Below are 14,737 nucleotides of genomic sequence, written 5' to 3' on the forward strand. Positions count from 1 at the left end.
TCTTCAGTTATTCACTGTGGCATAAAAGGTCCTGACCCTCTGATGAGGATCTCCAGCCATGGCTCACTTGTAAATAAATGTAAATGCAAAGAACTTAAAGCCATTAAGAAGAAAGACAAAGTTTGCTTATTTTGCTATGGCTACTTATACTGCCTGTGTTCATTTCTAGAAATAACATTGCTGCTTTATAGTTCAGAGGAGGCTGTAAATTAACCAGCACTGCACTGGATATATGCACAGTTACCATTTGCCATTGCCAACCATGTATAGATTTCCAATAAACAGGTCTCATTCATTGCAAAAATTAGATAATTGAAACTATCTATTTACTTCAAGGCTGTGGTCTCAGAGGTGATGCTTCTGTGTTGCCAAGACAAGAGGGAGGCAGCAGCCATAATTCACTTCCACAATACTCTTTGCCCATTTTTTGTGTAAGTAATAAGCACATTTTATGAAATACTGGAGATTATGAGTTGACTTCTGCCCACAGCTCTTCTGCCAGAGGAACTCCCCTTTTTCCCCTTTTACCATCCCTTACCTCAGTAGAGGCATTTGAAAATGGTAAGAGAATAGAGTATTCTCAGAAACAGCAATCTCAAACTACTCTATTATCTTTTCCATGCTGCAGATTGCTAACTGTTGATTATTATACAGAATCTGAAATAAATGCATTTGTGTTGGTGAGAAATGTATAGCAAACACTGCCAAACAAATTTTCAATCAGCCCTTTCCATTGCAGAGTAACTTAGCTACTGAATACTAATTAAGTATCTTTGCCTGTCTGATTTAAATCTTAGGGTTGAAAACGTGTATTTTGTGTTAGACTGCAGTAGAGTAGAGGAGGTAGAGAAAGGTTCAGCTCATGTAAAATGCTTGCGTCGCCATCAAGACATAAATAGCTTTAAGTATATATCTCCACTTTAAACAGAAAAAAAATCAGAAATGAGAAGTTTCCCATTTACAAAATATCTCTGATTTTCTCATAATAATTTTCATCCAATGCTACAACATATTAACTGACTTCTTGTTACAGTAAAAGTCCACGTAGTAATTTTAACAAACCCATATTCATCATGAGGAAATGTGGGATGCACCTTGCACTTGGAACTTGGTTAATTTTTTTCAGGACAGTGATTGAGATTACATGCTCCCTAACTGAAAATCAGTCAAATATATCCCCTGATAGTTCAGGGAGTTGGTGAGTGGATGATCCATCACCCTTTTCCCAGGCACAGTGCTATTCCTGAGCCACTGCGCCTTGCCATCTGACAGACTGCTGCTCACATCCCTGTGAGGCAGTTTATAAAATCTTATAGAGTCAGTTTTCTACTTCATGAAGCAATGTGGAGATATCAGACATTATTTATACCACGTATCACTAGCTTGAAACCAAAATAAATCTGCAACAAATTACACCTGCATTTTTCTCAGAAAAATTAAAACAGATCTGGTCAGGAATATATAAAGGAAAACTCTTCTCTTTTTTTAATGCATGAACTGCTAGCAGTTGGATGTGTCTTGTATTTGTAAACCAAGGAGCAGAAGAAACTGCTTTGTGTTCCTGTGCTACCTGAGCCTTTTCCCACATCCTCGGGAAGCTCCATAATCACAAAGATAACAGAAACTTTGGATTGGATGTTTGGCTCAACCATTTTCACATAAAGGACAGTTGCAGCCTAATGCAGAAATGCTTCCAAAAGTACCAGATTCTCTCAGATTTCTGTGTCTTGAGAAGCAGTTTTATTCTACTACAGAGAGAAAATTAGTTTAAACCCCAACATCTTTGTTGAGCTGTTTTTTTTCTGGTGTTCCCACAAGCAGACTTTTCTCAGCACTGGTTACATAACCAGAGCTTTGCAGGAAAGACACCCCAAACCAAGCAAAGTGGCAGGAGGCAAGTGTGGAGCAGACTGTATTTTGTCCCTTCTAGTGAAGGACTCGTTGCTGAGGCACCCCTAAGAGTAGCTCACCTCCACTGCACTCAGAGGAAACAGAATTTTGTGCAATCTGTTAATAAATATGGCTGCTTCAAAGGAATACTTCACCCCTATTATCATTTCTAGTCCCAAAGGAAGAGGATAAATGAGGGTAATGCTGGCAACTGCCCAGGCTAAAAGGGCAATATCACTCAAGAGATGTCATCAACAGCTACAGGAGGAATATTTGACTGAGTAACTCAGAAACATCAAGGCCTTTACCCTTAAAATTATGCTATACTTCATATATCATTTCCAGCCATGTTCTGCATCATTCCCTTCATGATTGAAAATGATCTTTTTACTCTTGCTAACAATATTTAAACCAAGATGTACCTGCAGGGAAATACATGATTGCTCTGCGAGAGAGCACTTCAGATATTGAAATTGGCAAGTCCTTTATCCATAAGCCAAGAGATTTGTTGCACTTGTTGAAACTGAAATATGTAATACTGAAAAAGAAGGATAGGATTATAATTTATGGAGAGAGTATTCAGTAAACAGTGTGATTCAAGTTGTTTGTATATGCTGCTTTAAATAGCCATTCTTCTGCATGAAAAACTCTGAGCTCAAACAGAACAAATGAAGAACTGGAATTCAAGTTGGTGTTTTATTCCATATAATGACCATTCAAATAGAAAAATCTCTACTGATTGCATTCATTTATGGGCATTGGTAAGCATAAGAAAGTATTTTAGCTAATTTATGAAGATTAGAATAGGCATGACTTATAGGAAACAATTTATACAAGCAGTGCTAAAATATACTTTTAGATTAGGAAAGAGCTAAACTTCTGTCAGTGAACAAATTAGCAGAGAGAAGACACACAATAGTATTGATTAAAATTTGCATAATATCTGCTTAATTAAAAAAAGCAGTGTTATATATTGCAGCCAATAGATTAACCCACTTTTCAACCAGTTTTAAAAGAATAACGTAATTGTAGATCAGAAATATTTTTTCCTACAAGCAATTTGCCAAATAAGGGGCTAAAATGTAAAATATTTTTTCCATTAGTTTTAGGTAATTGAAATGCAAAGTGCTAAGCACTTAATCTTTCCAGGCAGGAAAAGCTGCCTGCTGTCAGATTTTATTAAGTCTTTTTGCTGCTCTTTGTATAGTCAATAACAAGTGTCTAAACCCAGGAAATGATGTAGAGGTTGTGTTCAAAGGTAAGGATATGATAAGGTGGTGTTTGCATTCAGGATAATATGAAAAAGTCCAACATGTACACAGGAAGATTATTCTCCATGTCAACTAATTAGCATGTTTATTGGAAGCATTAATTATTCTGACAACCAAGGAGATTTTTAAGTGTGTTAACTCTTCATGTGCTCATTTCTACATGCCTTTCTAGGCAGACTCTTTATATGTTTATATTAATAAAGTTAAAAGAAAAAGTTCTTTCTAATATGTGCGAGTAAGTAAAAATAAATTCTACCAGGAATAAATGAGTTTCAAAACAAATCCAAGACAAATAAAATTCTGACAAAAATTAGAAAATCCTTGGTACCTTCCAGAATGTGGCCTCCCATTTGAGCTCATGATGCTATCTGCACCTTAGAAAAATAATTTCTATTTAAACCTACAGCTGAAAACACAATGCCCTACAAGATCTCAGATATCAAAGAAACCACTAAAAACAGGTGCAGGTCCATGCCCACTTGACAAATAAACAATGCAGCTTCCTGATGTGTCCCAAAAGGCAACTCCTGGAAACCCAAAATCCCACTTGCAGTCTGGTTGCAGCTCCTCTCACACAGAGATGGGGTCCTGCAGCATCTCCTGTAATTTTGGCTCTGGGGCTGGGACCTGCTTCCAAAAGCCTCCTGCCAAAACCTGTGCTGCCACAAAGCACAGCTGGGATTGAAAAAAAGTGATGGGGAGGGTTTGGGAGCTGAAGCAAAGCCAAGGTCTGAGCAGATAAATAAAAGCATTGTCAGGTTTGATGATGGAATCCCAATGCAACTCTTAAGTAAGGGTTTGGTGTCAGATCTGTTCATAAATTAAATAATTTGGCATGTAGCTTTTCTGCTTAGAGCAACCACTGCATTGCCAGGACCACACTCTCCCACCAGCCTCTTCCCCAGTGCCATTCTTGCAAACACTGAAATTTTTAGAGGCAAATAATTATTTTCACTGTTCCCAAAAGCACTGTTCAGAGCCATATTTTCCCATCTCAATCTCACAAATCTGTTCTCTGCAGAAGGAAAAAGGAATTCTTTATGTCTTTCTAGTCTTTGTAGTGTGCCAGTACACAGCTTTTTGAGAGCACCACAAATATGCTCTATTTTCTCATATCTTTCTTCATTCACATTACTTTCTTTCAACTTTCTTTGCAATTTTTCTTTCTTTCATTTCCCCTAGTGTTATTTTCCCTGCCTACCTGTCTTGTACTTTAACCATCCTATTCTCAGTTCCATCTCTTTACACCCATATCTGAGTCAATCTTTCTTTCCTGACTTCTCCTCACTTTCCCTCGCTACTTCTCTCATCTCCAACTTCTCCCTTCACCTTTATCTCTGCACTGAGGCCTTTCAGTACACACTGCACACCTCCTTCTGCTACATACATGCATCAGATTTTCTGCTATTGAATGCATACGCAATGAAAACTGGGTGTTTATCAATAGCTCAGAGTTTCTGACAACTGAGGATTTTTTTTACATCACATTTAGTGTTTTTTTCTTAAGATTTCTTCCTGTTACTCCTGTGTCTATATTACAAACCAGCAAGACAGGGGCCTTTGTCTATAACACGCTGAAAAACCTCATATCTAGGGCCATCATGTAGCCTTTCTTTTTTCTCCTGTCAGCTTCTCCTGGTTTCCTCTTCCTCTGACAAACTAAACAGATACCGATCTAATTACCAGTATCTCAGGCCATCATTAGCAAAGTAGACAGAGAGTGAATTGAATATCCCTTCAGGGAGATCATTACTTGAACAATCCCACAAAACCCTTTAATATCCCTTGCTTTGAAACTGCACCTCCAAGCATTTTGTAAGAACTCATTAATACACTTGTGATGCTGAAAAATTTGGGGTACCAACAGAGAATTCAAGAATCTGCATACAAAATTTTTAAAAAACCAAACCTAAATCAAGATATAACCCAAAGAACAACAAAGTGGCTGTGAGTGAGTTGCTAATAGTTTCTATCAAGAAAAAAAATCTGACAGAGGTACACAGCTCTGCACTTCAAAGCAGCTCCTGACCTGGCACAAGGTGAACAGAACTCCAGTGACTTCAGTTTTCTGTAAAAAGCTACAACTCAAGTGCCATAGTTTTATAACTGTTTAGGGATATAGAGACAAAGGTAACTACAGTTAACTACTAGAGACTTATCTGCCCTTCTAGGTGTATCAAAATATACATTATGACATTGTATGGTTTTCAGACATGTTCCAAACACACTTTTGTGTGATAGCAAAATCAGTCCAAAAGGAAAAAATAACTGAAACAACTGGTTTTAAAAAAGAGGAACAAAGTTTAAGAAGATAAGTGCAAATTTCATAGAATAACAAACAGAGAACTTGCTGATAGATTTCTTACTATTATGATTGAGTTACTTTATTTTTAGCACTAAAATATACCTTTTGTATGAGACAACTGTTAACTTTTGGCTACAAAGCAGGTTCCTTCCCATGGGAAGAAAGGGACATCCGAGCCAACAGTGGAGAACTTCAGCCAAAATACTATTTCATAAAATACTACAAAAATCAAAGGGTAAAATAAATTGCTGAAAAAATTACCGGATTGATATTTAAAACTGCTGAGCATCTGCAAGTCCCCTTTAAGTCACAGGGAGCTAAAACCATTGACCACCATTGTAAATCAGGCTGGATAAGTGGCAGGACCAATAATAAGCCAGGCTTACCAAAGAGATTTCATAAGCTAACGATATGAAGTAAGAGCTCTCACTTGAGCTTAGTGGCAAAAGAAAATAATACAGCTTAACAAGAAAGCTCTCAGAATCCATGATACAGACATTTACCATTTTTTTTGAGTGTTTTCTTTTACAGAAGACTCATTTTCTCTGTCATGTTTCTGATAAGGAAAGCATTTCAATGACAAGTACAGGATTATATGCAAACCAAACCTGTACAAACAAATCAGTATTCAAGAGAAATTTTAGTGAGAATATATATGTGTCAAATCTTGACTCAGTGGTTTTACTTCTAGCTTTGTTTTTTTCAAGAATGTACTGAAAATAAAGAGGGAAAAAGCCTCTTCAGAGTCCTTTGACACTGACATACTTAGGGTTACAAAAATAAGGGAGCATCATATAATTTTCTACTGGATGGTACCATCCAAGGTGTTTGAACATCTCTTTGCACCCAGGTCATAATATTTTCAGTTTTCTGGATATCTCTCAGCACAGATTTAGTGAAGAATAAACTGCTAAAATCTTTGGGGACAGTGAAGTAACAGTTAAGCATTTCAGTGCTGTCTGAAATGAAATCCAAGGCAACTGATTTGAAAATCCTTGCAGCCTTGGAAAGAGTAAAATTTATTTCAGGAGCATTCATCAATGTGTTCATTTTCTTTTAATGCCACATAGGCCACTGCAAATGATTGTGTGTTTTGTCATTGGATGTACTGAGAAGATCTGACTATTGAGATGCCATTAAATTAGAACTATTCACGTTGAAAAGTCTCAAATTGGCTTTTATTTTTAGTAAGGAGAAAGAAATGTTTTTGTTCCTTCCTGCAATTTGTCAGAGTCACACAAATCTATTACATGGCTTGACACATTTTTGAAGAGTAATTTCTGAAAGAATTCATAAGAGAAAGATGAAGCTACATTTCAAGACGTAGAGACATTTCAGTGAAATATTGTGCAGATCATCCTCTGTACGTGCAAAATCAAGTGGACATTTTCTTTGCTGCTATACAAATGATTTGTACCACTTTTCCACTGTTTCCCATTCCCAGACCACTTGGATGAACCCTCAAGGGGAGAGGAGGATTTGCTGCTACCAGACAGAGGTTCTCCAGGAAACCTGCCCAGGTCACCCTCCTCCAAATACTCTGGGGGCAAGCCTCGAAAGGGAGAGATGAGGCAGCCTCAGGTACAAGATGGAGTTTTCAGAAATTATTCTCTGACTACAGAAAATCCTGGGAAAATGAAGACTGAGTCACTTGCTGACCAACAGATCAGAAATCTTCGCCTTCAGTGAAGCGGTGTAAGACATCCAAATGAGGGGAATGATCCCTCTAGCCACTCTATATGCCCCTGGATCAGTATTTTTCAAGTAAACAATTAAAAAGAAAGACAAACACATTCCAGCAAGCTGGCAGCACTAACCTGTCTTCAGTGGCAGGCACCCAGGCACAACACATGGGTCTGTGAAACTGATTGAAACAGCTGCATCTCCAGTACACATCAAAACCTCCATGGGAAAACCTTAATTCAACTGGAGCCTGATAACTTTTTGACCACTTTTCTGATAGGTCTGAAATATATGGCTTAGGGAGAGAACCAGAGAAATTTTTCATGTGCCACAGTTGTTGTCTGCTGTTACATTTTCTAAGGTATAAAGTTGGATTTCTATGTTATAAAGCAGGATGATCTAGGCCTCACCCATTATTTTATCACCACCTTCCACATCTCCAAGAATTTCAAATGTTCAAGGTAAACTCACCTTGGGTATGATGTTTTTCAAGCCCTGAATGCTCCTGATTTTCTTCCTTCCAAGTACAGGCTGATTTTGTGGCACCAAACTTAATATGTTGATCATGACTCCAGTGTGTGGCATCACAGTATCACTCACTCACTTCACACTCCAGTGGTGATGCTGTGCAGTCATACCACAGTAGGAAAGGTCAAAATCTGACCACTCTGTGTTAAAGAGGCTTTACTTTTCCTTCTCCCTTTCAGGTTAGCTAAATACATGTTTCCAGTGTAGTTAGAAAAAGTTCAATAAAATGTAACACTCTGAAATTCAGTGGAAAGTATGATTCATAATGTAATATAGCCCTAAAACTCTTCTTTTTTCCTTCTTGTTTGCAGTTCTCTGAAGTCTCCCTCAGCTTTGGTTTCCAAAACACCATGAAAATACAGGAAATTTAACTAAGGTCTTCCACAGACTAACATGGGTTTTATAGTGCCATTTTCTTTTTTGTAAGGATATCTTAAATTTAGATGACTGCAAGAGGGAAGAAAACAATGAGGAATTAAAACATTAATGCAGTAAATCATCTTTTCTCCTCTGAAGGAGGAACACAGTACTTTTCTGTGATGTCTCCACTAACTTTTACTGTTTTCTCAGGTGCTCTTCATCTAGTTCAAGGTCAAGTGGGACCAAAATCCAAAGCAGAGCTTCATCAATTGGCTCTTGCACTTGGGCTAGAATTTTTGGCTGAGTTAGGAAGCATAGTTTAGAGGAAAATACCTACAGGAAGAAGGAGAAAGTTTTGCTTATAAACAGCTTAGCTAAATGGGGCCTCTGATCTCCAATGAAGCCTTGAGTGCTTTGTCATGCAATTAAGAAGCTAATTATCCTCATGCAGACATGTCGTTTTTAGGACACTGAGCCTTTCTCCAATGATGTGATAATTTCTCTTTTCAGGTTAAGATGTAAACACTTTCATGGATATAAATATTTGTACAAAAGAATTGCTTTTATGTAAGCACTTCACTGGTGAAAGTCACAGAAACCTATTGATGCACAACATTTAGCACACATTTCCAGTGCTAGTCAGGTGTTTGTTACATCTCCAAGAGCACAAACCAGGGGTAATGAGGAGCATTCTGATTTTGATCCTTTTATATTCTGTGATGTGTCTTGTCTGCTTTATTCACATATCAAACACCAGTCACTGCACTATAGAGAAGCTGCTAAGCTGCAGAAACAGGCTGTAATAAGCTTTTCAAGCACCTGATGTGGAAAAACAGAATACTTGTTTATATATTCTGGGAAGTTTTGGAAATGTGAGTTAAACATGCAGCATCCATAAGATGCAGAACATTTTATTTTACTACACCAGCAATTATAACAGTGTGAGAATTTTTACTTTACTTTGTATCATGGCAACTAATGAAGCCATTACTTTTTTCTGAATTCAGCTCACTAATAGTTTCAGTGGAAAACTTATTCAAAACACTTCACCAGAAACATCCCTAATGTTCTGCCAGTAAATAACATATTTCATTTATAAACCTGCTTTCCGTCCCACTTGGCTGGTCCTTTAGAAGCCTGTCAATAGACCAGGGAAATCCAATTTTCGAACTCAGCTAAATCTCATTTTCAAAAGTGACTTCAGTGCTCAGAGCTTGTCCTCACTTCAGTCAAAGATATGATTGTAATTCAGATAGGCATCTCAGCACCAAATAACTGTGCAAGGTATGATCCTGATACTCCTGACACAGCACAGAGGCCTCAGGGGAGAACTTGCAGTAAATCCTGGATGGGTTTGTGACCCCTGCCTGGGCTGCCATGGTTATGTTGCTATTTCTGCTCTAACACTGTCTTTGACCTCACTGTGCAAGTTGGTGTCGGAGTTCAGCCATTCAGACAGGGTATCCACGTGCATGATTTTACATTGATATGTTTTATCTCATGCTTGCAGTGGGCTAGAAGTGTTTACATAGCTATGACCCCATGGAAAGTCAATAAAATCTGACTTCTAGGCCCATTTTAAAAACATTAAACCAAAAACAGCACAATCTTAATTTCAAACATATTTTATAATGTACAATTAAAAACTGAACAGCTTAAAATAGTACTATTGTGTAAAAGGAAGAATTCAACTAATCACTCAAACAATGCTAAATCAAACACACTTCTAGCACATACGGAGACTATTTTGCCTTTTAGTAGGGGTGTTAAGCACTGAGCTGAGCTGAGCTGCCTTGCAAAAGCCCCTGCAATGCAAAGTAACCCCCTCACAGCTGGTGGGTTTAGTGCCTCTGGGTAAAGCTTGCCCTGGTTCAGTAAGTCCTGAATATGAGTAGGTGTTAATACTTAAAGCAATTTGTAGAAGGGAAAAGAGCATATAGGACACAAATCCACACTTCATTTTATTTAACCAAATATTTAAGCCCTTGAGGCTCTAGTGGGAGTGCCAAGGAATTTTTTCTCATTTAGCAACTGCAAAGTTTTATGAAAATCTAAAACTTTATATGAAGAGGAATAATAAGTCATGAGGAAAAAAAAATCTGCAACTTGCATCATTTTATCTGGAGCATGTTAGCATGTTAGCAATTCAAAAAGAGCTTGTTGTACATACAAGACCACAAGAATGAGCAAATGCAACTGCTTGGAAGAATTGTGTAAATAAAAAGATCTCACAAAAAGCTATCACATGGCATTTTCTGTACTTGGCAAAGAATATTCAGCCAATTAAGCCATTGAAATTGACTTCTGATTTAATTACTTGAATTTCTGACTCTCAGAACGTTCACTCCTACACACAGTAAAATGACCTTATGACTGAGCATTAAGACAGAATGGTAGCACATCTAAAAAAAGCTGTAGCACTTTACCATGCTAGGGACTGCTTTCTGGAATGAGAAAACAGTAAAATAACTACGTTGTTTGGGGAATACTCATTGATAATACATACAGCAAACATCTGCCAGGTTTTAAATTAGACTGTCTAGGTGCTACATGTTCCCAGATTTTTAAATACATTTTCTCCCAGCTTTGCTTCTAAAACTCACTGTAAGTCAGCTGCTTCCCCAGTTTAGTATTAGTATTTTTAGAGTTTAATTATGTGCATGTGAATGACTTATTACTGTAGGATTGCTCATAAGTACAGGTTGGCACTTAGGATTCTTCTCAACTTTATGAAATAACTTGATTTCAACTCCAAAATTTTCAATATACTGCCAATTTTAAAACTTGTACATCCTCTTATCTGGGGTGTTTGACAAAAGCAATCAATTCTAGCATTTTCTTTTATATATGTATATATATTCTACAAAGCAATAAGGAAAGGTCAAACTGGTGACTATTAAAGCTTCTATTAAGAAATGTCATGAGGTTATTACATTTTAATCACTGTACAAAAGAGGTATCTCTCTGAAAATCCCTTTCTAATCAAGGAAAATTTGCAATTCTCAAACAAGAGAAAACTTCACATGAGTCTAGTAGTTATAAAACTTCATCTGCTTTGATCTTTTCAGGAAGAAGGTGTTATGGGAAAGTGTGTTCCCCTCTATTCTGTTTGATAGCCCCAGTCTTGGCAGAAGCTGTTATATTTTCTTTGGATCCATTTCAATATGCTGAAAATCTCCCTCCATAGAGAAAACTTTGTCACTTCGTTCAGCCTTTTAAGAATAAATATGTCAACATGCAGTATATTATAATGAGTTAAAGGGAAACACAAAAGCAACTGAAGGTTTGAAAATATTGTGTTGAAGTTGTTCATTGTGGTATTGAACCAGAAAAGGCTGGACTTCCCCCTAAAATCTAAATGCTAGCTCTTAACAAAGAGCATAAGACCTTACTCCAGACCTTATGGCTTGGCTCAAGGCTTTGAACATGAAAAACCTGGCTGAGGCACACTGTTCTTAGATTATTGAAACTTTGGGGTCACAGTCTGCTGTTAATGTGTGATGCTTGCTTTGATTTTTATGATCAGAGGGGATATATTCATTTATACTCCTTTGACTGTCTTAGAAATAGCATCAGAATTGCCAAGAGAATTAGGTCAGACTTCTTTGGGAAAACTCAGTGCCCATTATAAGAATGATGAGAGACAGAATACTCTCCAGTGAATCCTATTCATTGTAAATTGAGAGGAACTACATGCTGAAATGATACTCAGCATTGTGTCTGAACTCTACAGCATCAAATTATAAAATAAAGTTAACTTCTCTTAGTGTTCACCTTTGATGTGCCTCATTCATGACAAAAGGAGTTCAACACAAGGACAATTTAGATGTAATCCAGACATCAGGGATGCAAACTAATAGCTTTTGCAACTGGCAGTTTTCTGCAGAGACTTCTAAGAGAGTCAGTGTTACCTTCAGTGAACATGTTTTGGTATCTAAAACATTCAAATTTCCATGGGTTTCAGCTGTGAACACTTCCAGTTTGGAAGTTGCACCAAACTGACCCATAAAGACTCTGCAGAGCCATACAAGCTCTGAAACGCTGTTGGAAACTGTTTACAGCAAAGTCCTGAACAGAGAACTGCTCTGCAGTTATCTGCAGGGTTACCTTTGTAGCTGCTTTGGCTATAAGGAGCCTCTTCTCACAGAGGGGTCCTGTGCTGGACATCCTGCAAAGCAGAGAGGAGTGAGATGCACCAAGGTCCATGCTGTGAACACCAAGGCCAGAGAAGGAAAGGGAGAAAGAATGAGCTCCAGGCTCTGGAGCTGGAATTTCCCTGCAGCCTGTGGAGGACTACCCTGGATCAGGTATCTACACTTCAGTCCATGGAGAACCCCAGGCCAGAGCAGGTGTTCCTGAGAGGTACTGCACCCCAGCTCCAGATTAAATTCATTTTTCACAAACTGAATCTGTTGGCTCATGTCAGTAATTTGTGAGTGATACCCCCATTTTTATTTAAGCCCAGGAGCATTTTTATGCTATCTTCTCCCTGGCCATCTGAGGAGGGAAAGAAGGAAAGCAGCTGGGAGGAGTTTGACAGCTAAGGTACCAAGCCATCACAACTGTATCCCAGCTAATTCAGATCTTTGATTTTTGAGGGCACCATACTCCCTAAACATAACAAGAACATCCTGTGTACATTCCTGGATGTTTTCTTTTTTAAAGGGAGACTGAAAGAGGAGTTAGAATGTGTCAGGTAGAGTAATGGGACTAGGCCTTGGAAATAAATTATTAAAAGATTTGTAATTTTTATGGTCTTTCCCTCTGAGGAGGATAATTCTTCTGTTTCATTGAATAGTCAATATGGTTGCTTTTCAGAAGTGTTTATGTGTCAGCATTTCAGAATGATGTAAAGAAAATGTAAAGAAAATGGGAGTTGAGACCTAGTTTGCTTTTTCTGATAACCAACAATTTGTTTCAGCATTTAGGAAGGCTGCAACATATCATGTGGAGCCAAATACTTCTGAATCTGACAGCTATTTCCCACTAATTTCTTTAGTTTGCTTTTAGAAGCTTCAGAATTCACCTAACAGTTCTTTCACTGAGCAGACTTTCTCTGACCTTAAAGACCTGAAGTACATTAAACTGCAAAAAGCATCTATTTACAAAGTAAATGTATTTTCACTTACTCAAAGTGGACAAGAATCAGAATGCACAGTCCAATGGGAACCATGGAAAGCTAGCACAAAATCTAATGAAACAACGTGGAGGTAAAGAAAGAACTGTTAATTTGTACTTTCAAGGCTTTGTGTATGCAGAAGAATAATTGTAACGGAATGTCCAAAAGATTATTTAACATTTATTTTAATGTGTATGAAACAGAGGCAAAAATGTAAGAGACACTTTTATTGAACCTGCAAAGTACCAAGTCCAACCCTCCCTTCAAACACTGCCTGAAAAATCTTGTCCTGGGGACACAAGGACAACAAAACTTTACAAATATCTTCTATCTAAAAGTTGTAATGTCAGCCTCTTCATCAAATTTCATTTCAATAATTATGGAACTCATGAGCTGAGAATTGCCATTTATGGAACACATTCAGAGCAGAATAACAAAGGGTTGTGTTTCCCACTCACAGTATGACCAGTACTGTCATATGCCTGCTCCTCCCCCAAAATTTAAATGAGATTCTTGGGTCATTCCAAATGGCTTCCCATGTGCCCTGTCCTAGCTGCAGTTCCCAAAGAGCAAGGCAAGGAAGTCAGCAAGGAGGAAGGCAAGAAGGGCATGCAGAGCTTGTCCTGGAGCCCTGACCAGCTGCAAAACTCAGGCTCTGGCCAAGGTGAGGATGTCCTGCCAAAAAGCCAGTGAAGTCAGTGGGTGTCACAAAGAGCATTTCTGTCTTAGAGAAGTGGGGGTTTGGGGGAGGTGTTTGTTTTGGTTTGTTGCCTTTTTTATGAATTCCCTTCATTCTGCTGTCCCATTCTTTCTTCTTATCTCTGGGATTCATGTAGCCTGTTTCACAGTGCTGCTGCTGGTGGAAAAAGGGAAAAATCTGGAATGGAAATGGTTCAATTTGCTTCTGCTGGGATGTTTATTATTTCACAAGACATTGGTCCAGTGGTGGACTGTAAAATACAGCCAAGCAAAAATTTTCTAATTGTTAATCAGCTATCACTGGAAAGACTGGAGTCTGTTATCCAAATAATTTTTTTTTATATTATTTAAAAAAAAACTGAATGAAAATTCATAGTATTTTATACATTTGCAATACTTACACTAGTATGGAGTAATTTTTGTCTTCAAATTGAACATAATTTTAAGATAAAATGGCCATTTTGACATTTAGACAACAATACAAAAAATTAATCTGAAAAGTCAAAAGCCTGGACTTAGAGCAGAACACTGATTTTCTTCAATTCACAGCTAAGAACTCCAATTTCTTTATGATAGTGAAATTGTCATGAACAATATTTGCGTTGTTTTATTCTACAATATTTCAGCCAGAAATAACTTCAGTTTTTTATTAACTGCAAGACTGAGTCCTATTCATCAGTTAGGCAGGTGTATTGCCTGATAATGCAATAAGCTTTCCTGGATGTATGAGTTGTTTTATTTCTTTTATACCAGCAATCAGCCATTTCTTTTATACCAAGAGCATAATAAAAACAAAAGGCTTATTTCTTTCTTACTGGTAGGAGAGTTATAAATTATCATCCATCAGCAATAACTGTTGCCATTTAATAAAAAAATAAACCT

The 14,737-nt window shown here is 37.6% G+C and overlaps 1 long non-coding RNA gene across 2 annotated transcripts in view; it reads right to left on the reverse strand.

Moving 5' to 3' along the window:
- LOC135309187 (uncharacterized) overlaps window positions 1-14,737 on the reverse strand; it is a 61,919-nt gene that overhangs the window by 36,161 nt on the left and 11,021 nt on the right. The gene's annotated exons all lie outside the window — the stretch shown is intronic.

The sequence above is a fragment of the Passer domesticus genome, chromosome 10 (genome assembly GCF_036417665.1).
Source record: "Passer domesticus isolate bPasDom1 chromosome 10, bPasDom1.hap1, whole genome shotgun sequence".
Classification (NCBI taxonomy): Eukaryota; Metazoa; Chordata; class Aves; order Passeriformes; family Passeridae; genus Passer; species Passer domesticus.